Source organism: Enhydra lutris, unplaced genomic scaffold, assembly GCF_002288905.1.
Source record: "Enhydra lutris kenyoni isolate GAN:26980312 unplaced genomic scaffold, ASM228890v2 scaffoldscaffold84, whole genome shotgun sequence".
Classification (NCBI taxonomy): domain Eukaryota; kingdom Metazoa; phylum Chordata; class Mammalia; order Carnivora; family Mustelidae; genus Enhydra; species Enhydra lutris.
In genome coordinates, this window is record NW_019154168.1 from 1448064 (window position 1) to 1470318 (window position 22255).

A 22255-nucleotide genomic window follows, 5' to 3' on the forward strand; every position below is an offset into this window, starting at 1 on the left:
AAGGTGGTTCAGGGTGCTCCGTATCATCAAAAAGTCACTAAAAGTTTCACTAGACTTACTCTCAAGTGTGTGGATGTGGAATTTAAATGGCAAGAGGCTCTACATCGATTTAGGAACATGTTCTCTTCCAAAGAATAACAGGGAGGGGAAAAAGTTTGTGGTAGAAACAGAAATGCTTTAAATGGACATGATTCTCTCCCTCCCTCCCATCTTCTTTCCAGGGAGACCAAAGACTTTCCATATTTATGATCTTCCGTTTATGCAATATGTCATAAAGGCCACATTAAAATGATATTTACATCTCAATTTTGAAGATCCCAAAGAGAGACAAACATTTCAAGACTACAGAAACTGGATTAGAATTAGATTTCCGTATGCCTTGGACTCCTTCTCTCTTTGTTGCCATGTTGAACAAAATGCATTTTAGAAAGTCATAAAACCTAACATTAATGATTCTAGGGAAAAATCGAAGAAGCTACAGAAAAAGAAAAAAAAAAAAAAGGGTAGGGCAACTCAGAGAGTGGATCCCTGCAAAGAACCGAGCAGACTTGTTTTGAGTTCAGCCTTTGTGATGCCTACTGGATGCAGTTGAGGATTTTGGAATGTCTAGCCTCTTGTTCCAATTTTAGGAAACTCTCTATTCCTCATGCTGTCCTAGCAGTGTCACTGTTGGAGGCATATGCCCTGTAGCCACACACTCCTGATCACGCCTTCTGCTGCAAAAGTCAGGGTCGGGGGCGTCTGTTGAAAGACTAGTGTTTGACCAGGTGTTGCCTCTGTGCCTCAGGGCTGCATGACTTACAATGTGTAACACATCCTTTGCACCTTGATCTTTTAACAATCTCTCCCGCGTTGTAGGTTTTTATACCCATACCACTTTGGGTATGAAGTGTGTATGCTAAGAAAGACCTTCATATTTTAGGACCATGTGTTTTAGTAGGATGCTAATAGTATGGTTAAGATTACAGAGAATCTGAGTTAGTCCACGTGTAATAGAAACCATACACTAATTCGTACATTCCAGGAGTCTAACACAGTGAGAGTCAGGGAGTGGGGAGTTATTTTGAAGAGTAGCTGAATCTCAGCTTCAAAAATCAACTTCAAAAAAAAGGACAACAGTAGAAGGGACTGGACATATACTAAAAAATAGTAAAGTTGGGTGCCTGGGTGGCTCAGTGGGTTAAAGCCTTGGCCTTCAGCTCAGGTCATGATCCCAGAATCCTGGGATCGAGCCCCACATTGGGCTCTCTGCTCAGCAGGGAGCCTGCTTTCCTTCCTCTCTCTCTGCCTGCCTCTCTGCCTACTTGTGATCTCTGTCTGTCAAATAAATAAATAATATCTTTTTAAAAAAATAGTAAAGTATAAGGTAATAGGAAATAGTACCAGAGGAAATAGTACATCTTTGTATGTTTAGCTAATAATTTTGAAAGAAGTTGTACTAAATGTGAAGATATTTCTTTTTATTTGAGATGAGTGCCCCCCAACTCAGAGAGATGGCAACCAAAAGTTACCTCTCAATTGCCCTATAATTGATACCATCCCATTATTGGGAATACTTAGAACTCTAGCCATGTGGATTAGATGTGCATTACATTAGTTTTCTATTGCTGCCACAAGGAATCAACATAAATTTAGTGGCCAAGAAACAATGCAAATCTCTGTAGATTAGAAATCTGATATGGGGTTCACTGGGTTAAGATCAAGGTGTTGGCAGAGATATGTTCCTTTCTAGAAGTCTGGGGGAGTCTCTACCTTCCAGCTTCTAGGTGATGGCTTATTCATAATCCTTGGCTCACGGTCCCTTTCCTCCATCTTCAAGGCCAGCAATGTTGCATTTTTCGCTGACCCTCCTTACATTTTTTAATCTTTCTGAACACAGCTGGGAAAAGTTCTCCGCTTTTAAGCAGTCATGTCATTAGATATGACTTAAGCAGTCATGTCATGATTAAAGACATGATTTAAGCAGTCATGTCATGTCATGATTAAAGACATGATTTAAGCAGTCATGTCATGTCATTGGCCTGGATTACCCAGGTGGCTCCTGGATAATTCAGGCCAATACTCCGATCTCAAGCTCTTTAACCCTAATTACATCTGCAAGGTCCCTTTTGAAATGTAAGATAACATGTTCTAAAGTATACTGGAAGATTAAGATAAGGACAATTTGCAGGAACCATTATTCTGTCTACCACTTCATCAGCCCGAGCTTTTTTTCTGTCTATCCTTCTTTTGCTGATATTAGAGTCAGTTGGCTTTCTCCTTACCTTGGTACTCAATTGTACATAAATCTTTTCTCAATCACATTATCACATTTCTTGGGCTTGGTCATTTTTAAAAAACCTCTCCTCAGTCTTTTCCTACCAAGCCTGATTACTTTCTTATTTGTCAAATTCTCTGAGTTTCCTGATTGCATCCTTATTTGAATCGTAGATATATAGCAAAGATCACACTACTTTATTGCCTTTAAAACAAATCAGAGGTTTCTCAGCCTCCAACTTAAACAGCCCAGTAGAAAAAAGTTGTTCTCAATCATTACTGGACTACTCTCCTCTCTACTTTCAGTGTTATGGAAAGATCCTAGTGGTCTTAGGCAAAGAAAAACTTTTTGAGGAAGATCTTTTAGTCTTTGGCTGTGGTTAAGATGCAAGCCCAGTTGTCCACGCCCAATGTCTCCCTGAAGTCTGGTCCTTCCGTTGTTCTTGCATGTACCTGGGAGACCTTTGCAGAACTTGAGAACATTGGATTCTGCAGATCTAGATAGGCTCCTGAAGTGCTCCACACACCTACGTCCCTTCAAACAGCATTGTCTTCTCTTGGGTACTATTAGAGGGAGGACCCAAAGTAGCACACCAAAGCTCTGTCCCTTCCCAGAGTTTTAAAAATTAATACCTCCTAATATGCAGATACCTTTTTTTCTTAGCCCTTCACATAATTTCCTTTCATTTCTGGAGGCAAAACTTAGAAGTAAATTTGTCTCCTGCGAACTACTGCTTTCCAGAAAGCTTTTACAAACATCTGTTGAAATAAATGACAACATCTTGAAACAATAGGGAGAAAAATATTGATAACATAAAACATGGTAACTTGACTAGTGGTTCCTCTGTGCTGCCCTTGACTTGCTGTTAACAGTCCCCGTCTTTCGGGCTGATCTCATTCATTCTTCAGTTATATGTGCACAGCAGCTTCACCCCAAGTTGCAACAAATACCTGATGTTAGACTCTATAATTGTCAATTAAATAGATAGACATATAGTCTAGTAGGAACTTGAGACTAGACTTAAAAGGTCTAAACTGTACATGGAAAACATGTAAAATAGGAAATATTCTAATTTTATATGAAATAATAATAGTAATTTTTATATTATTGTAAATATTTCTTATAAATATTAGTAATGTCTATCATTAATACAATAATTAAAATGTTAAAGAAAATATTAAAAGACTTATTCATATTAATTATTTTGCCTAATTCTCACATAGTACCAATGAAATGAGAATTACTGTTAATTAAAAAATCTGTTAAACATCCCCATGGTGTCATAGTGTTCTAAGGTGGAGTAATTTCTGGACGATGAAATAAGGAGAAAGCTTTCTCTCATAAAGCTTATAAAAATATATATTATTCCCATCTTCCAGATGAAGAAACTGAGACTCAGCATAGCGAAGGGCCTTACTCAAGGTTGTGGGGTTAGTAACAGCAGTGCCATTATTTAAGCCCAAGTCTATCTGATTTCAGCTCTGAGCTACTTTACTACCACACTATGCTACTTCATAGTGAAAATGCACACATCAGAACATTTCTGTCTAGCGGGCCAATGTGGATTGTCACGTAGCACGGAGAGTTTAGGTTTGAAGCTGGCCCTAAAAACTGAGGTTTCATCTTTGGCATTGGACAGAATGTGGTGCAAGGAGGCAGGTAGGTACACACACCTATGTCAGGCTTGCTCATTTCTGTAATCTCTTGTCAGTTGGAAAACTTCTCAAATTTATTGTCATTTTTGTCAAATAATGCAGAAGATTATAAAGCAGGACGAAAAGGCAAGTCCTTTTCATACTTTCCTTTACAGTAACAGTTGTCAAGTTAATATTCTATATAGCCCAAGCCCTGGGGAAAAATAATTTTTCAATCGAAGGCAAATTGTTTCCAAACATAAATAAAATGATAGAAGTTCCTACTTTAAAGAAAAACTCTTCTTTTTACAAGTACTTTGAAGAGTCTATCCCTAGTATATTTTTTAAATTTTAGACTTTATGCAGATTTTTTTTATTTGTCTTACTTTAGCTATGTAAGCCAATTACACTTCAGACGTGAGTATTGTTTTGTCAGTTGGTATGCTATGACACAAAGATATATTTGGGGGGTCCTTACAGGGAGCAAGGTACTGTTGATTATTTACATCTCTTTCACTTCTGAAAGAAATGGATAAAGTTTCAGTTATACAAGATGAATAAGTTGAGATCTGTTGTGCAACATATTGCCTATAGTTAATAATATATTATGAATTTAAAATTTTTTCAAGAGGATAAATCTCATGTTAAGTGTTCTTACCATAAAACATTAAAAGAAGGACATGGGGAACTTTGGCAGTGATGGATATGTGTGATTGTGGTGATGATTTCATGGGTATATGCATATGTCTGAAGTCACCAAATTGCATGTATTAAATATGTGTGGGTTTGGGTGTATCAACTATACCTCAATAAAGCTGTTCTGAAAAATGGAAAAATGGAAGAGGATGGGCTCATACTTCCTGTGAATACCTTTTAAAAACAAAAGTTAATTTTCATTTCCTCTCTACGAAAACTCAACTTTCACTCTATTTTATTTGTTTCAACACTGAGTTAATCTGGAGGGAACAATCGCTTCCTGTTCTGATCTTTCCTTCCAAAAACTCGGATTTCTGCCATCAAGTGAGACTCACCCCTTCTGTCTATGTGCCAAGGCCAAGACTTACAGCAGATAGAGAATGTTAGTGGTACCTGGTATTTCCCCTACTTAGGTATGTCAATGCTCAAAATTTTTAATATAATTGTAAGGGCTTTTCTGTTTTTAAAAATATCCAGGAAGAAAGTCATGATTTGGCCTGAATTTTTTCTTTATATTTAATCTAAACTTTCTGTACTTCAAAGCCTATTTCATCTTGTTCAGTTATTTGTAGAAATGGGAGACAATTTCCTAGTTGTGCTGGCTGTGAAAATCCTTTCTTCTCTTGATGGAAGATCTTTTACTTTCTGTTGTGCACAGAACCAGATGCCAGATGCCCACTGTCTGCTCTATCTGCCCAAAGGCCTGGGCGTATGAACCTAAAACACAGCTGTCCTAAGAAGTTCATAGTCTTGGTGAAGATGACGACACGTGAACGTAAAGTCCAGTACACACAGAGACTTCCAGGTGAGGAGGGCAAAATAAAGCTACACCCAGAATTTCCCTTCTCTGGTAAATTCATAAAACGGGGGAAAGATGGTAAAAAGCAAAATTTTGTCGCTAACAAACAGCAAAGGAAAGGGAATTCGATCTTGTGCCATTACGTGCAAAAATGGCAAAGGATGTATTAGCTGAGATTCTCTAGAGAGAAGAACCCCAGGCAAAACTTCCCTGATGAAGCTGTTTGTGGAGTGGGGAGGGGAAAGCAATCTCAAGGCAAGAAGGGCAAGGAGAAACAAATGAGGCAGGGAAGGAACGGAAAGCAAATACACAGTGGCATTTTACTGAATTGGCAAGCACTTCACAAGAAGTTACAGCCAGTTCCTCAGTTATCTTAATTTTTGTCCCTCTGGTGAGTGTGAATTATCAGTTCATTATGTATTTTATTTGTGTATCTCTGATTATAAATGAGATGAAGCATTTTTCCTTTTCATTGACTTTTTAGGGTGTATTGATCTGTTCAATGTTTTTTTCCCATTTTTCTCTTGGGCCATTAGCTTTATTGTACCAATTTTTCAGTTATATGTGTTACAAATATATCTACAAATTTCTCACTCTCTTCTTAGTATCTTTTGCTGAACACAAGTTCCTAAGTAAACTATTGTTAAATTTACCTGTAATTTTATCAATTTGTAACTAAAGAAATACTTTCAAACAGGAAATCATAAACATATACCGTTTTAAAAAATGTAATGTAGTTTTACCCTTTCACATTTTCATCATTAATCTGCTTGGAGGTGATTTTGAACAATATAAGTTAACAGTATAACTTCATTTTTTTTTTTCTACATGAAGAAGGAATTCTCCCAAAACCAATCCTCTCCCCCAATGATCTACAATATTTACTTTTTCTTATGACAGATATTTGAATATACTGTACACTGTTGCTACACTGCTTTTTCTGATCCATTAGTTTATTTTTTCCTCTTTACCAATTGGATGTGGTCTTAATTTCTATTGACTTATAATGAGCCTTGGAATAATGTGGGAAATCATCTTTCCCACCTTGGCTTTCTTCAAGAGTATTTTCACTATTGCTGAGCAGTAAATTAGTTATAGCAGTTTGGAAATAAGTGACATCTTTATAATAGGCTTTCTAATGGGAAGAGTATGATATTTTTAACATTTTCTATTTTAAAGATACTTGTCATAAATTTTTATAAAGTCTTTGTGAAGTTTTAGACTTAATTTGGTTAATGCCATTTTTAGGTTCTTTTATTTTTGATACTATTTTTGAAATGTATTATTTTAATATCCAAAAATTATTAGACTACCTTTAAAATAGAAAAAAAAATCTGTTTAAAGGATGTTACAGTTTATCATATTGCTTCTTAATTTTTTCAAGGATTAATAAACTTCCTCTTCTAAGCTTTTATCTTACTGATTTATTATTTTGTTAAATGTTCTCTTTGATTTTACAAGTATTTTTGATCACCTGTTGGAACAGCTCAAAAGCAAAGTACAATGGCCTTAGTAGAGGCATAAAAACTTATTGAAGGCAGAATGAAACTAAAATCTTGATTTCAGGTACATGTTAGGGTAAACGATTTGGGGACAATTTTATGATGTAGGAAGTAATTGTTAATATACTCGACTGTGGGTTGTATGTATCTTACCTTGATCTTGATAGAGCCACCTCTAAGTCTGGTTAAATATCAACGGGTAGAGGCCCTGCCATTGGAAGCATAAATCAGGATTTGTGTATGTCATTACACTAAGTGCAATATGCTGCAAGCTTGAGAGACAAACCTTTTCTCTCCTGGAGTTAATCCTGGATCTTGAAGCAACCTCTCAGTGACCACCAGATTCATGCTGCTCCTCTTGCTGTGTTACACCTTTTCTATCTTTTTCCGTGGGTGTCTATTGGGAGACTTTTCTTTGCCTGCATTCGATTTATGGGTCGGAATTAGATTTATGGACTCAGCTATAGAATACCATTTCCATTTACCGCAACCTTGTCTGTCTAAAACAGGTTTTCATTTCAATTCAGGTTTATTGTAATACTTTAACAATTTGTCATAAATGTGGGCAAAATTTATATGACTCTCACAGAGTTACTCTGTTTGCTTTATAAACTGTCAGAAATAGTTTTTAAGATATGAGGATCAAGATAGAACTAGTTATTTTAGTCACGTACAAATATATTCTGTTGTTACGCCTTGGGATAGAGCCATTTTTCTGAAGTTATGAGTTCAGGGGACTTACTGAAATTCGGTGAAACTAACAGAGAATAACGGAGCTAAAAATGAACATAAAGGTCATTTAACCAGGCTCTTTCTTAATCTACTACTGAAAAATTCTTAGGTCTTGATTTGACTGAAAAGAAATGAATATACATATAATAGTCTAAATAGGCAATATTCTGAATATGTATTTTAAAAACATGGCCAAATTAAAAATACTCTTAAACAAGCAAAAAGATGTTATTTTTATTTTTTTTAAGCTTTATTTATTTATTTGAGAGAGAGGGAGCACTAGAGAGAGAGAGAGCAAGCACGAGTGGAGCTGGGGCAGAGGGAGAGGGAGAAACAAGCTCCCCGCTAAGCAGGGAGCCCCACATGGGACTCGGATTGATCCCAGGACCCTGGGCTCATGGTCTGGGCCAAAGGCAGACACTTGACCAGCTGAGCCACCCAGGCGCCCCAAGAGTTATTTTTAAATAACGTAAAAATAAATAGAATCAAATATTGCTGGTATAAAGTAGAAGTTAAGTGGCGTACAGTTGTTTCGGGTTTATTTATCCTATTTTAATAGGCCATTTCAAATTCCTATTGAAAAGTCAAGGAATCGTTTCTTTAGATTGCAGAACATTCACTCACACCTAGGATGCCCAAGAAACTGCTAATTGTGTTTAACTCATAAAGGAACTTAGGCAAAAAGAAGATGAAGGAGGAGGAGAAGGAAGAAGAGAAGTAAATTTAGACGTGTATTCCTTTTCAGTGCCGAAAATTATATTTCTGAACACTTTTCATGTCTCAGGTACAAAGGAAGCATGACTTCCAGATTCTGAGCTTGATGAAATTCAAACAATGAGAATACTTCCCAGAAGGCATAAAAATAGTTTTAAGTGGAAGCATTAGCAAGATTCATCTAGACAAGGCATAAAGACAGTTTATTGAATTTATTATTAGAGCTTTTATCATTCAATTTGATATGACAATTCAACTTTTTTTAAACTTATTAGTTTACCCTTGAGGGACAACATGATTAGTCCTGAAGTTCTAGGTAAATAATGGCTAAAACAGATTCAAGCTAAGCAGGGTGAAGCTGATCTGGGGCTGTAACTGCTAGGCTCAGTCAGCAAGGACAGGAAGGAAATGAGCCTTTATGAAGCATTTGTCGCAAGCTCTTGTGAAAGGTGAAAGCTTTCCAAGTTATATAAATTTTTTTCATTTAAATATTGTAACACACCTTTGAAGTTAAGCATTATTTGTTCTATTTTATAGTAGTTAAGTAACATGCCCGAAGTTTTACATATTTCAATGAAAGAGTTGAATGGAGTTTAAACTCTAGTGGTTTGATCGCAATTGTCTATTTCAGCTGAATTTTGATTTACAAGTTTGATTAAAAAATGGTTGAAATATGAGTTAAATTCAAACAAAAGAATAACGAAGCAAAATTTTACAATAATGCTGCCAAAAATTGAATACATATTTTTTTCATATACACGCAAGACTTTACTAAGGAAATATAATCAATTATCAAAAGAAAATTACTGACATTTTCAATGTTAGTATAAAAACCACCATGGCTGCATGCTAGAAGCACAGAGGATTTTTTTTAAAGTGCTGATCTCTAAGAATGGGAACATTCCTAGATAGTCTGGTTTAATTGATCAAGGATGGTGCCTTGGCATGCTTTTTCTTTCTTTTTTTCTTTTAAAGCTCCCAGAAGTTTCTAATATACAGCAATGGTTGAGAAATTCTGTACTACTTAAACTACAGTATAATTCACAAGAAGAATTTAGATTAGAAAAATTTTGTTTGGATTTTCAGCATTTGTTATGAAATGTGTACAATAGTTTATATATAGTAGTTTCTCTTCTTTTTCCTCTTCACTCCCTCCATTTTTCTGTTCACACAGATATACACCTTTGATAAAATATTTGAACTTTATGAAATTGAGAATTGTTCATATATTCTAAGATTATGTGTGTTTTGGGGGGAAAAAAGAGGATCTATCTAGAATAATACTGAAGAAAGTTTTTCTTATGTTTTTCCCAGTGCTCCTCAGAAGACTACAAAAAAGCAAGCATTTAAGTCATTCAACATTTATTGGGAGTGGGAAATACACTGGGCATTGGTTGGGTGATAATTTTCCATGTTGGAGAGAGATGCATATGTCAATCATTAGGATGCTAGAATTTGGGAGCCGTGCCTAACAAGATGGCGCTCCCCGCGTTGTTGTGCCAGTTCTCCAAGCTGCTGGCTCCAGCTAGGCTCCCAAGCGGCTCTTCAGCACGATCAAAGTTCTATGTTCGGGATCTGCCACATGACAAACATGACTGGCTGAAAGTTGGACTGACCTTGGGCACCTCCGTCTTCTTGTGGATCTCTCTCATCAAACAACATGATGAAGATGTTTTAGAGTATAAAAGAAGAAACGGGTTGGAATAAACTATTGAAATACTAATATGGTATGTTCCATATAGTGATTATACTAGTTCCTTTGGATTCACCAATCTGTTGAGGTGTAAACGTGAAAGAAAAAGTTGTATGTGAATGTATGTCAAATCAGCATTTGTGTTTTGCATCATTAAATGAAAAAATAAAAATACTTCTGTATTCTTAAAAAAAAAGCTAGAATTTTATCTGTTTGTAATTCCATAAATTTAAAAATTAAACAGTTAATTGACCTATAGATTAATCAATATTAGTGCAATGAACTTCTATGAAGATAGAATGCACTCAAGTTGTTTTCAGGACATTAAAAATAATAGACTCATTTAGCCTCTATAGAATTGACCTTGACCTATGCAGTTCTCAAGAGAACCACATTTGTTATTTTTTTTTCTGCTTGTTTTGTGTCACTGAAGCACTGGTCATGGTTAAACTGGAAAGTTTTTCTCTGTCATTTACCTCTACTTTTACCTCATCCGCAGCTCTTCTACAAACCTAATTTTTAAAGATGTATTTATTATTTTATAAAGAGAGAGTGAGCGAGATGGGGGAGAAAGAAAGAGAGAAAGGGAGAGAATCTCAAGCTGATAGTGCGGAGCCCCGTACTGGACTTCATCTCACAACCCTGAAACCATGACCTGAGCCAAGACCATAACCTGAACTGAAATCAAGAGGAAGATTCTCAACCAACTGAGCCACCCAGGTGCCCCTCTTCTACAAACCTATTATTATGAGCCCTACAGATAGTGGGGAAAAAAGAATAGAGAAATAATTTGGAAGGAGGTATATAGAATGTTCACTTAGAGTTAGCTGTCTTCATTTTCTAGGAGGAGAAGAAGTGAGATTAAGCCAGCAAAATATTTCCTCTTATCTGAGCATAGGTGGTAAAAAAAAAAATTAGCTATTGAAGAACTTGCTGCTCTGTTCATAAATTTATTGTAGTGGATTTACTACATCCCAATGACTTTTTAAAAATTTTTATTATCAGATTGTAGTTGACATATACCAATGACTTTATACAAGAAAAAAATGTAAAGCAATATTTGCCTTATTTGGGGACGCTGCAAATTAAATTGTTGTAAACTCTCAAATTTAGTGACAATTGCATTTGCTGTTGTTCAAGTGATAGATTAGGTACTTTCAAAGAAGAATTATGAAGTAAATATTAGAAAAGAATTATAATGTCAAGTTTTGTCTGTACCAGAAACTGACAGAGGCAAAACTTATAAGTAGCCTCAGATGAAGAGAGATCTTTCTCTACAAAGATTTTATAGATTTAATAGAATATAGATTACAACTTTCATGGTTTGGAGAACCGACATGTTTATTACAACTGACATGTTTTATGACTCCATCGTTTACTTCTTCATTACTTTTTACCCTACAAACTTTGATGTTAATTGAAGCTTTGGGGTTAAAGATTATACTTCTGAGAGAACAAGAGGGGCTCTAGAATAAAACAACTTGGAGACCAACAGAGGGCTTCATTAGATGTCAGGAAGCAAACTGTGTATAGTTTATGATCAAGAGGCGAGCTTAGTCAAATGAGGTATTCCTGGGGCCTTTTTCCTAGCCTGAATAGTTAAGCCACTAAACCTCTTGGATTAGCTAAATGTATTGTGAATACTCTGTATATTTAACTTTCATACTGAGACAGGAAACTTACAGTACTACATTAACTTTTTTTTAATTTACCTTGGATTACCCAAAAGACTACTTGTTTATACCATGATAGATCCCATGGTTTTCTTAATCAAAACTGGACAAGAGGAACTGGTCACTATTAATACCATATGCTCTTCTCAAAAGGCACATTCATACTTTAGATTCCACAGCATGAAAATGATATCTTTGTAGACTTAAACATGTTTGTCATTAAATAGAGTGCAATTTGAAATATTTTAGTATGTGTTTTATAGCAAAATTAATAAGTGATATATTTTAAAGTCAAGAAAATCTGTCCCAGATGGGAATTGAAAAATGTAGGCTTAATAAAAAGATAACTTTTGAACTTTGTCTGTATAAAATGAACCTTGGGGCATTTTATCCCTTCTTCAGAAACCATAACACAATTGGAAATGAGGTGAGTGAAGTTAATTTAAAATAACTGCTATATTCAATATTAACCTGTAACTAGAAACTCAGGTTAGAATACGTATAAAATCATAAAAATGTGCATCAAAAATCAAACTGCTCTTCAACATAGATGTTGAACTATGTGACTGGGTTTTTTAAAAGTGTATACATTATTGACTTTATCAAGAACTGTGAGAGAATAACAAGAAATAAGTGTGGTAGAAATAGTTTTTCTAAAATTGTTCTTGAAAATGCATGGTTTATGATTTCTAAAAGAGGGAGCACATTGTACCAATTAAAATAACCTGTAAACAAATTTTGCCTTTATCATACAAGTTTTATAGCAGACAAACCTATGATATTTGGAGTTATCCTTCCTTAGTAGTCCAGTAATCTACCTAATTTCAAGTTTTTGTTTTGGTGGCAGGCAGATAGTATAGTATGATCTATGATTCTTAGGCTGAAGGCAGAATCATTCCTTAGTCAAATGGCTGTGAAGCCAACCTCTCTCTCGAGAAGGCATAGTCATGATATTTTGTCTGGAAATGATTTGAAACCTTGCTGTTAGATGGGCATGCAAACTATACAACCTACTATATTATGTAAACTTTATAGAATGTATTTAAAAGAAAATTCTGCAATAACTTATCACTTAAGACTTTCAAGTAGACAGAAATAATATTTACAAATGGTCTGCTTCTCTCTAAACTTCCCTCTCACTGAAAAAAAAGAAACCACTAAAAAATGCTCATGTCATCTAATGTCTATTGCAGTGTTTCTCTTTTACAGGAACAAGACCGTGGGGTGTTTGGAAAAGAGTTTGCTATGACTCTGCGTTAATGATACTTATTGTTGCCTTGCTTATACACCCTCTTCTACCATTCTTTTGTGAGTGGAAATACGATGGTCCCAGGATTGATGCATGAGTAAATAACATTTAATAATTGTTCTAGTCTTGGATTTTCTACCATAGAGATCCTAGAAGCCTGGCTTCTCTACTAAGGGAATCATTTGGGGATAAAGAAATAGGCAAATCAGTTTTTTCCCCACTAACTGAGATTAGAAATAATTTACAAATTTGAAGAATTTAGTTAAGGAAACACTTTCAGTCAATAAACAAAAGCAAAGTCTGTATCTTGCTGTGTAAATAGTGTAGAATATAGAAAAAGGATGAAACATGGTCCCTGCCCCCAGAGAACTGGGAAGATCACAGCTAATAGATTTGATAGATATTGAGTATAGCATAGAACATTGCATATTTCTGTCCTAATTGTGTGGCATAGGCTAGGAAGTGAGGGAAGCAGTCAAAGAAAGGCAAGGTCTTTGTGAAATAAATAGGGACAGCTTTGTGAAGGAGGTAGGATTGATGTTAGATCCTTGAAGTCTGTTTAGGGTGCAAAAAGGAACAACAACAAAAACGTAGATGATATGATTACTTGGCATAACTTTGACTTTAGATTTAATGCCCATTTAGCTCTTGGTCAGGAAAGAGAACTGATCCCTATTGTCTCACTGGATGGTTGGATTTTTATTCCTAAAGAACTGTTTATACCCTAAGTCTCTACCTATTTTTTATCTTTTTTGATCTTCTTGGTGTTGATCACCATAAATCTGAGGTAACTGAGTAAGACTTTAGTCTAACTAAAGATTTACATCAGATCCTCAGGCTCATGAGATTGACAGAGCATTCCTTTGGGGGCCCACTTGCATGGTTGCTCCGGTTCTTGAAGAGGTAAGTGCTAGAATTTTACGTGAATACAATATAGTTATTTATAGCATTTTACGTGGGTGTATCTGATATGGGTTTGCCATATTCTATCTGTTGTACCTCATTTTCATTCTTATATTTGAAATATAAGAAATATTTGAAAATAACATATTTATGTGCTTATTTTATGTTACATAGAATATAACTAATGTTAAGTTAATCTGAACAAACCTGAAGTATATGTTTCTGCTATTCAGAGATTCTGAAACAGGCCTTGAGATAATTTGCGGAAGTTATGATATTCACTCCCTACATACATGCCTCATTAAAGAGTAAAGTCCCTTTTTCGACTACGTTAATGTAATAGCAAGGAAGCCTCTTTGAAGAACATTAGTTACTTCATTAGCCTTTAAAAAAATATTCCTGATTTGAAATCATTTTTTCCCTCACCTCTAGATAGCTGTCTCACCCATACTTCAAAGCCACATATGCAGGACAGTTGGCAGGATGGATGTCACAAGAATGACTTGCCAATAAATCTGCACAAACTTTCAGGACCAAATATTAAGATCCCCAGAGATAGAAAAAAGTACACTTAAGGCTGCCTCTTATTATTGCATTTCTCTAGTTCTGATAAACTTATCACAGCTACACAAGAACTGAAGTTGAGCCTTTATGGGATTCTTCATAGTAACTATTTTATGTATTTCTGGATGGCTCTTGACCTCACCACAGGTCTATCTTAAATATATGCACATATTCATACAAGTACAAGTGACCTATATTTAGTAAAAACTGAAAAATGTTTTTAAATAAATTAATGTTTCACATTTTATATTTTTCATAACTATGACAATTGTCATTGAGCTAAAATGCCACAGAGTAATTGCAAGGTTAGTGATAGAATACATCTGCATTGTAGTGGGACGTTCGTATTCTGATATATAGAAAAACTGACTAGGCTTTTTCGAAAACATTATGGACAATATGCATTAAAATTCCATAATCTAGGCATGAAATATATTTTCTGATCATGCACATTTCATGAAGATTCTCTAGCTCTACAGCATAACCATATATAAGTTGACTAACCTGTTTTTAATGCTAAATAATATAGGATTCAATATCCAAAGAGCTGAATGTACTTTTACTGGAATATTTTAATTCAATCAAATCTTAAAATCAGCAAGAGAAACAAGAAAATTACCTACAAGGGAAAACCTATAAGGCTACCAACTGATTTTTCAGCAGGTCAGCAGGGAGTGGCATGATACATTCAAAGTGCTGAAAGGGAAAAAAAACCTTATGTAACCAAGACTACTCTACCCCACAAGGCTATCATTCAGATTTGAAGGAAAGATGATAGGTTTCCCAGACACCCAAAAGGTAAAGGAGTTTATTACCACTACAACAGCTTTTTAAGACATGTTAAAGGGACTTTTTTAAGTAGAAAAGAAATGACCATAATTAGACATAAGAAAATTGTGAATAAAAAGATGTAAAATATGACAACATATACACAACACCTGGAGAAGGGAGTAAAAAGGAAAAAGAAAGGGAAAAAACATTTTTTCCCTTTTATATGTTCATTTAGAATGTGTTTGAACTTAAATGACCATCAAATTAATATAGACTGCTATTCACTTAAGATGTTCTATATGAACCTCATGGTAACCACAAACCCCAAAACCATAATACACAAAAAATAAAGAAAAAGAACTCCAACCGCAACACTATAAACTCATCAACTACAAAGAAAGAGTGCAAGAGAAGAAAGGAACAGAGAAGAACTACAGGAACAACCAGAGGACAAATTTAAAAAGTGTCGATAAGTACACACTTACCGATAATCACTTTATTTTATTAATTATTTATTTATTTATTTAAGGTTTATTTATTTATTTATTTGGCACAGAGATAGAGAGAGAGCACAAGTAGGCAGAGCGGCAGGCAGAGGGAGAGGGGGAAGCAGGCTCTCCACTGAGCAGGGAGCCTGGTGTGGGGCTCGGTCTCAGAACCCTGGGATCCTGACCTGAGCCGATGGCAGCTGCGTAACCGACTGAGCCACCCAGGTGCCCCCTGATAATTACTTTAAGGGTAAGTAGCCTAAATGCTCCAATTAGAAGACATAGGGTGTCGGAATGGATTAAAAAAAAAAAATCAAGACTCATCTATATGCTGCCTACAAGAAACTCTCCTCAGCCCTACAGATGCACACAGATTGAAAGTGAAGGGATGGAAAAACGTTCACCATGTAAATGGAAGCAAAACAGAAGCTGAGGTAGCAATACTCCTATCAGACAAAACAGACTTTAAAACAAAGACTGCAATAAGATATAGGTAGGGCATTACATAATGATAAAGTGATCAATCCAGCAAGAGGCTATAGCAGTTATAAATATCTGTGCATCCACCACTGGAACACCTAAGTACATAAAGCAAATATTAATAAATATAAAGAGAAATTGATAATACAATAACAGTGGGGACTTTTACACCTGCATCTGCTACATCAATGGATAGATCATCCAGACAGAAAAATCAATGAATAAAAACCCAGTGTTTTTGAATGACACATGGGATCAGGTAGACATTAACAGTTACATATAAAATGTTTCATCCAAAAACAACAGAATACACAGTATTTTCAAGTACACACGAAACAAAATATTTTGAAAAGTCAAATGTTTTCTTTTTCCTAAGATCTGTGTGTGTACTTTACTGAACCATCCTTATTCAACTTTTATACAGTGTTTTGGATGGTTTATGGAAATGTCCATGTTCATTATAAATCCATGAATGCAGAGATTTATATGGTATTTTTTCCACAATTTTCATATGACTTCTAGAGCCTTGGAGTTTATCATTGTAGCTGGATTCTTTGTGAGACTCTGTTTAGAATCATTTGCTCTTCTCAGAATAGAAGAATTGAACCAAATATAGATGGACAAATAAGATGAGGGATGCGATGAATGTTTATTTTTAGGAGCATAGTAGACATTAATTTTATGCAAACATTTAAATTCTTGTTTTTTAGAGATTTTATTTATTTATTTGAGAGAGAGAGCAAGCATGAGAGGGGAAGGTCAGAGGGAGAATCAGACCCCCTGCTGAGCAGGGAGCTCAATGTGGGACTCAATCCTGGGATTCCAGGATCATGACCTGAGCTGAAGGCAGTTGCTCAACCAACTGGGTGCCACCCAGGCACCCAAACATTTAAATTCTTAAAAAGCAAATGACCCCAGAGTGATTTTTGTTTATCACAGAATGTAATAGAGATTATAATCCATGAATCAGGTAACTTTTCTTGCAAGAAACAGAAACTCTTTCAAGCTAGTTCAAATATGCGTTTATTACGGGGATACATATGAACTGACAAAGGAAATCTCATGGAAATCAAAGAACAGCAATGGTAATAACACTGGATTTCTTGGGAAAATTCAGAATTCAGTTGCCAAATTTATGGAATTTCAGCCCAGTGTTATACTATTAACAGGGCTCGGCATTCTATGGGATTTTTCTGTTTTACTAGTAACTGGATTCCAAAGGCCTCAGCTTGTAATAGACTCTCTGGCCTCCGCAAGAGACATATTTTTATATATCCTTTGTATTTCTATGGTAAATGGTAGGCTCTTTCCATGTATTATAGTTCAGTGCCCCAAGGAATATAATCTGATCTAACTCATCTTTTCCACCAAGCTATACCTAGTCTCCCTGGCAGTCTCAATGGTGTGGGACTATGATGGAATATGAGGGAAGCAATAGGACTTCTCTACTATAAAGGAATTATTTTAATTGAGTCCACTTCTCCCCAATTTTTAGTATGCTTGGTGAGCATTGGCTAATCTTGCCCATCTTCAAGAAGTCTTTACGGGAGTAAGTTTTGACTATAAATGTAGAACTAATCCTAAATTGGAAAAAAGGAAATATGGTCCATTTTGAAATTATCAGTTATTTGGGACTAGGGGAAGAGGTATTAAAAATTCTCAATTCTGGTAGTCAGGTCATTATAATATCTCAAACAATTAAACAGATGGTTTTCAAACTACGTTCTCTAGAGGTGCTTCATACATTTCCATAAATATTTGCATTAAATTTCCTTTTTAATAAAATTGAGCTTTTAAAAAGAGAATAATAAAGATATATACACAAAAGTGTTATTGTATCAAATCTTCACATTTGGGAGCCCAACATCATAATTAACTTATATCCTTTTTGCTTGTTTTTTTAGTAAGTAAATATGGTTTAGTAAGTAAATATGGTTTAGTAAGTAAATATGGTAAATATAGTAAGTAAGTAAGTAAATATGGTTATAATTAACTTATATCCTTTTTGCTTGTTTTTTTAGTAAGTAAATATGGTTGCACTTCTGAAATGAGTACAGACTAATGAATGCTGCTTTTATGCATTTCACATACTGAAGTTTATGTAGGGTTTTTCTTTTTCTTTTTTTAAACACTGAATTAGACATTTAAGTCATCCTTCCTATTAGTGAGTTCCATGAATGTTTTGTTAAATTTAAACAGAAGTTTGGATTTCAACTTCCTCTGTCTCCTGAAATGTATTGTTACCAGTTATGTAATTTGAGTGTTTAATTCTAGCTTGTTCTATGCTTGTAGGATCAAGTACCACTCTCTTTGCAGAAGTTTGTTAAAGTTCCTGCTCCTCTGGATCTAATCCTCTTTTCATTCACAGAGGATATATTCTGCCAACACAGTTTCCAGGCACAACAGTACTGAGGTAATAGGCACATCCTGTCAGGAGACTGAGCTGGGGATTCCACCTTCCTGTGCTGGTTGAAATCCCTGCTTGGGCAGTGTCTGGGGAGGGCTGACAGGGGCAGGGTCAATCAGTGACACAATTACTGATCTATGTGTTTGTACCTGTGAATGTGAGAGTCAATGTGTGAATGTGCAGGAAGAGTGAGAAGGGGAGGGAGAGAGAGGGAGAGAGAGAGAGGGAGAGGGAGGTAGAGAGAAAGCAGAGAGAAGCAAAGAAAAGGAGATGAGTAGAAGATACCATTCTTGAGTATTTGATCCAGTTCTGAGCTTTCCTGCCCCACGTGTCTTCCTGTTATTATTTTTAAGACAGCTAGTGATTTTTGATTCATTAATTCTCTCCTAGAGTTTGTATGAATGGTCAGGGTCTTCAAACTTTTATCCATTTATGTTTTGTTTAATTAGTCACTTTTTCTCCATTGATATCATGTAATCAAAGATTCTGTCTAGCAAACAAGCAGATTTTTAAACAGTAATAATTAGTTCATATTTCTGTTTTACATCAAAGATTTATAATAGCAAATCAGAACTTCTAATTAGCATTAATTGAAAGTAAAATCAGCTAAAAATATACATCATTATTAGAGAAAAGTTTTGGCTAGACAGTCTTGAAATATGGAAAAGTCCTTGAGGATCCTTTGAACTAGATGCTATCCGTAGTTTGAACTAGATACTATCCATATTTTCCAAGCACTGACTTGAATAATAGACCCATTTGGATTTGAAGTTACTACATAACTCATTGCCAAGAAGGAAGAGAAGGTCTCATGCTTAACTTTTCATCTCAATGGGAAAAAATTACGAAATTCATGAATTAAGTATATTTCATATGAAACCAAAATATTTCTCTTAAGAAATTCTCACCATAACTCAACCTCTCCACTTGCATTGTGTAGTCCTTTTTTTTTTTTTAATTTTGCAATTTTCTCTTATTAAGTGATGAGGATCAAATCTTTGAATTCTTCTTCATTGTGGAATCACAAAATTGGGGCCGGATTCTGGGATGCTTGTTCCTGAGATACAACTCCCAGCAAAGCAAACTCTATAAATTACTCTTCAAGCTTCATTTCCCTGGAATCCCGTTGGTCATACTTTAAAACCAGTTCCCAGGTTCTCAGATCCAATGACTTTGACAATTTTGTTGTAACTTTCTCTTTGTTGTAGACAAGTTAAAGAGACTGAAGGTGCACCTTCAATTAGCATGGTGTAATAACTATTTTATCATTTTATTAATTATAAAAATATTTACTTTTTTTTTCCCCAGTGAAAGGTATTTGAGAATCTGTGCTGTTGCTATCACTTTTTCCACCCCAGATTGAGCAGTTCAGAGAGAAATAGTCTGCTTAAGAATGTTTTGAGTTTCTGTTACTGGAGGTATTCAAGAGTAAACTAAGTAGACATTTGATTAAAATGTTTGAGAGGACTCACCACTTTTCTAGGTAGTTCTATGAGATGGTTGGAGTTAAGTTCTTCTAACTCTGAAAATACAATTTTCACTCTTTTTCTACAGCCATCTGAATCCTTTGGTCTCATAACTGCTCTGGATGCACAGGGAGAAACATCTGGCTTCTTTCCCTGGGATGATGATAACTCTGCTGGTAAGCAGACCAACATGTACAACAGTTGGAATGTTCTGGATTCCAATGAATTTACTTAAAGATTGGAGACCTGGACCAACAAAGTAAGTATGAGTAATGGACACGATGGCAAGATTCAGCTTCCCCTAACATTACTGTCCAGAAAGTTGAGATTTTTCCTTCAATCTAGCCACTCCTCTTGGTTGAGCAACCAACACAGCTGAGACTATTATATCCAGGAAAGTGCTAACAAAAACCACTATGTTACCAAAAACAAAACAAAACAAAACAAAACAAAAAACCCACTATGTTTGTTTACTTGAGACAAGAGAGTGTCTTATTCATATGCTAAAATAAAATTTTTTCATTAATCTCACTTTGGAAGGAATGAAGATTCTAGTCTTAAGGAATCAATGAATCAATCAATTGATTAATCAATGATCAATCAATTAATGAATCAATCAGTCTTTCCCTCAATGAAAATTTGTGGGAACTTGATTTTGGTGGCATACCTGCAAAGCTGAGGGAAGGAAGAATTGGTGAGATTCTTTGCTGAGGACCATAGTTTGAAACATAATGTATAGTAGATGAAAGGTATAGCCTGAGCTGAGAAAACAGGTCAAGACTTAGCTGGTGAAGGCATAATATCAGTGGTTTTTGTTTATTCATTTATCTCTTATTATCACCATTTTCTCCTTCAGTCTAATCTCATAGATCAAACTATAGAAAAGGCTTTCCTTGGAACAATAGAAGTGACTGCTATGTTAAGAAAAGTACCTATTAAAAGGACCCATCAAAGCAGCCACATTTTAAAAATGAGAAATGGATTTCCAAGGAAATGGGCACTATACCATAGAGATGATAATGCGTGTGAGGTTACTCCTAAGAACATTCTTTCTGTCCCTTATTAGTTGACTTCACATTCATCTTTCTTTCCTTGCCTCTCTTTCATCTGAAAGAAGGACAAGGAAGAAAGAGAATCATTTTCATAAGGAAGAGGAAAAGGTAGAAAAAGAAAATGTGAAGGTCAGTAAGAAAATACACTTCTAATCTTACATATAGACAATATGGCTGATTGCTTCTGTGGTAGAAATTAAGAAAAGATATAGAAGCTGCCAATGCCTATATTGCCATAATAACCAGAACTCTTCTGCATCTTTTTTTAGTTTTCTGTTTTCTTTCTTTTTTTTTTTTTTCCTAATGAATTACCTCAAGAGACATTGATTTTCTACCAGTTGAGAAAGATTGGTTTTGAATTTTAGAGAAAGGGATTGAAATCAAAAGACTATTGGGAGCCCAGAAGAAAGATGGATATCTCTGCCTGTGGTTGTGTGTTTGTGTATATGGACAATAGAAAGATGTGAGAGAAGGTTGTCTAAAACATTATCATACTGTATCCTTTCTTACTAACTTAAAGTGTTGAAAACATGTCTAAAAGAAAGCTGAAAAGTGAGGGGAAAGTGGGTAAGATGATGAGGCCCACTTCAACAGGTTAACTATTTTTTTATTTTCCAAAGAGTAACATGACAAAATTTGAAGCCAGTGATTGATTATTAAATGATTTTTTTGCCAGTAATTACTAGGTCATTTAGAGGATTCCAAGTATAAGGCTTAAGTCAAGATCTTCTGGACTTGGGGCCTAGTTGATCAGAATTAAAATTTAAAAAGTAATAATAGATAAGTTGACCTTTATTTTCTAATGTTAGTACTTTTTTTTGCAGATTTTGTTGAAAGAGGAGAGTACCTCTATGTCAGATGCAAATTCAATAATTATATTAAACTTACAGTTTAGTCAGTATTTGCAGTGACATAACAGTTCATTTTTATGAAGAAAAATGTGTTCTAAGAGACTTTAAAAATAAGAAGTATCTCAAAGTATCGGCAATTTTAGGGGGTATAGCTCAGTGGTAGAGCATTTGACTACAAAGTATTGGCAATTCTCCAAACCACATTGCACTGTGCATTGTCATAATTAAAACAGGAATTTAAAATTCTTTTCTCTCCTCCACAACAGAAAGTTCAAAAGCAACTGTGATTAAAAATGGCTACCATGAAATTGCTACTTTGGCATA

At 35.1% G+C, this 22255-nt stretch overlaps 1 pseudogene across 1 annotated transcript; it reads left to right on the forward strand.

The window, feature by feature from the left end:
• The first annotated feature begins 9797 nt into the window (after positions 1-9797).
• Positions 9798-10209, forward strand: LOC111161357 (annotated as a pseudogene). The gene has a single exon (XR_002641528.1). The product of XR_002641528.1 is annotated as an NADH dehydrogenase [ubiquinone] 1 subunit C1, mitochondrial pseudogene (transcript).
• Positions 10210-22255: the final 12046 nt, after the last annotated feature.